We start from the raw sequence: 3559 nt of genomic DNA, 5'->3' as shown, positions 1-3559 counted from the left end.
GGTAAAGGAAGAAGATTGAGACCGTAACATACCTATATAATGAGATTGCAGGAAGAAGAAGATGACAACAATATCAATTGGGAATGGAGGAACAAGATTGCCAAAACTCACCAACTGCCCAAACATTCCCTACCAAAACCCTAGCTCACTTATTTATCCCCAAATATCTAATTAAGTCACCTGTACAGTACACGTAATACACCCTAATACAAATTGTGTCTGCCACATGTACAATGCTCCGTTAATGATTTAAACGGCGTTACAGAAAATGACCAAATAAAACACGAATTGCGAAAATGATGATCATTCTAAACATTCGGTCAAAATGATTACCATTTTAAACATTATGTGAAAATGAGGACCATTCGCAACAAACATTACGAAAATGATGACCAAAAAGGTATTTAAGCCAAAAGAATTATAGTAGTAAGGGTTAAATATGTTTTTGGTCCCTTAACTTTTAGTAAATTTTGGAATTAGTCCATTTTGAAACTTTAGATCAATTTAGTTTTTCATCTTTCGAAATACGTGAATTTAGTTATTTTAATCAAATTTTGTCAAATTTATTTGACATTTTAAACACGTTTTATAATAGTATTTGACTTAACATTAAATAAAAAATATGTCAAACAATATAAACAACTCAAATACAATTCTGAAATATGTACTAAACATCAAATAAACCTATCAAAATTTGATTAAAATGATTAAATCTATGTATTTTGAAAGATGAATAACTAAATTGGTCTAAAATTTCGAAATGAATTAATTACAAAATTTAATGAAAGTTAAAGGACAAAAACATTGAGTTGTGTGTGAAAAGGATATTGACGCGAAAAAAAAAATAACAAATTTTGGATAATGAGATGTGTATTAGTGTTTGGATTTTAGTTATGGAAAAAGGAAGAAGAAGGAGACAAATAGTGGCATTATAATATAGAAGAAGTTGTGGGGTGAATTACATTTAAATACAATTTGGTTTTTTAATAACCAAGTCAATGATCATACAACATTTAAGTGAATTCAATGTAATACATTTTTTTTGTTGTTGTTTCAAGATTGATAAATAATAGAGGGGTACAATAAAAATAAAAATGATCAAAAGGGGAAATTAAAATTAATTATAAAATATTAGAATAATATAATATAATAATATCAATATACAAAAATAATAGTTATATGTTATAAATGTTGTTTCACTATTTTATTGAAAATAATAGAATAATATATCATATAATATACAAGTAACAATACTTATTTAAAATAGAACTCGTCTTATAACAGGCAAAAGAAAGTAATGACCATGATAATAAAATAAAGCAACAATGACTAAAGAAATGTAAAACAAGTAAAATAAATAATGAAGTAATTTTATTTAATGTAAACGTAACGTAGGTTCTTTTAAAAACTATTTTAAGACGTCATGACAATAAACGATACCGACAAATTTAAATAATATTTTTTTTAAACTGTGATAAATTCTAAAATATAAAATAATTTTTCTCGGTATATAACAGTTATAATATAACTATGAGTATTTACACGATACGTACGTAAGACTTTTTCAATTTTGAAAACATAGAAAGATAACTACTTTTAGTTTTCATAAAATTTGTTAGACATAGTAAACATCATATTAAAATTAGTATATAATAAATCTTTATAGCATTACTTAAACCAACAAGTTAACGGTTTTCGTATTAAATTATAGTATTGTCACTTATAAAATTATAAGAAATTTAATACTTAGTAAATTCCAAATGATTAATATCACAGTAATAAATAACACAGATTCTCACATTTCACAGAACGAAGTTTAGCACACTTTATTATCAATACTCTTTCTATTAGTAGAATAAATCTATTTAAATTATAATTTAGTGAATTTTACTTATAAGTTGAGAAGGAGAATAAGTAGAATTACCAAGAGAAACAAATTATGCTAAATTTCATGAATAGCCATAATTAAAAACTGTAGTGAGCACTTTTTTCATAACATAAGTACAAATTTTAGTCTTGCGAGATAATTTAGTAGAAGAATTAATTTATTTGATGGATATAATATTTTTTTTTATAATAAAACAAGTGTTTTGAATAAAAAAAATTACAAAAATATTGAAATTTTAGAGCACAATTAAAATAATTAAATATAACACTTCAGTATAAAAGAAGGAGAAATAATAAATACACCGTAAATCATTTTTGTTTTTATATACTATGTAAACACAGGTGCGATAGCGTTTGTGTACACATATTTTTTGAATAATATTAATAATTGATGATATTGTAATGTTATTAAATTAATAAACAAAATAAAAATATATTTATAAAAAATAAAGTAAAATGTATGAAGAAAATATGAGAAAAATAACTGTTGATGAATAGTAGAAGAAGAAAGAAGAAGGAGATAAGTAAATAGTTTTATAAAAACTTGGAAAAGTAACCGTTAATTTTTAAAAATTTAATAAATAATTAAATTATAAAGGGTAAAGTTGGAATCGTGAAATGTGGATACAAAAGAGGGAATCCCTTTATATCTATAATCTATAACTATATATAAAGGGGATTCCCTCTTTTGTGTCCACATTTCATAATTCCAACTTTACCCTTTATAATTTAATTATTTATTAAATTTTTAAAAATTAACGGTTACTTTTACAAGTTTTTATAAAATTATTTACTTATCTCCTTTTTCTTTTTTTCTCTTACTATTCATCAACAGTTATTTTTCTCTTATTTTCTCCGTACATTTTATTTTATTTTTTATAAATATACTTTTATTTTGTTTATTAAATTAATAACATTACAATATCATCAATTATTAATATAATTCAAAAAATGCGTACACACAGGCGCGATAGCGCCTGTGTTTACACTAGTAATATATAAAGGGGATTCCCCTTATTGTGTCCACTTTTCAAAATACCGATTTTACCCTTTAAATATAACAATTTATTAAATTTTTAAAAATTGACCGTTATTTTTACAAACTTTTTATAAAATCAAATGTCTCTACTTCTTCTCTTCTTCTTTATTTATCAATGATTATTCTTTTATTTGTTCTGATATATTTCACTTTATTTTTAATAAATATAATTTTAATATATATATATATATTAACTTAATAACATTATAATATTATCACCTACTAATATAATATCACGCATATTTAAAAAATGCTATCGCGCCTGTGTTACGCTAGTATATATAGTTATAGATACAAATTAAATTACTAAGTATTTTTTGAATACTCAAATTTGATTAATATTTTTGAAAAGTTTAAATTTAAAATTTTGTTCTCAAAATAAAATTCATCTTAAAAAAATCAATTTCTCATAAAAAAAATTAAATATTAAATATTTTAAGGATTAAATAAGTTTTTGTCTCTTAAATTTCAGTGAATTTTAAAATTAGTTTATTTTTTAAAATTTTGTATTAATTTAGTCATTTATTTTTAAAAATGAATGAATTTAATCTTTCTTATCAAATTTTTATTAAATTTATTTGATATTTTAAATATAATTATTTTAAAATTATTTATTTTGGCCTCTGCGTAAAA

This window comes from Vigna unguiculata, chromosome 2, assembly GCF_004118075.2.
Source record: "Vigna unguiculata cultivar IT97K-499-35 chromosome 2, ASM411807v1, whole genome shotgun sequence".
Classification (NCBI taxonomy): Eukaryota; Viridiplantae; Streptophyta; class Magnoliopsida; order Fabales; family Fabaceae; genus Vigna; species Vigna unguiculata.
The sequence above is the reverse complement of the archived record's forward strand: the minus strand, read 5'-3'. Positions refer to the sequence as shown.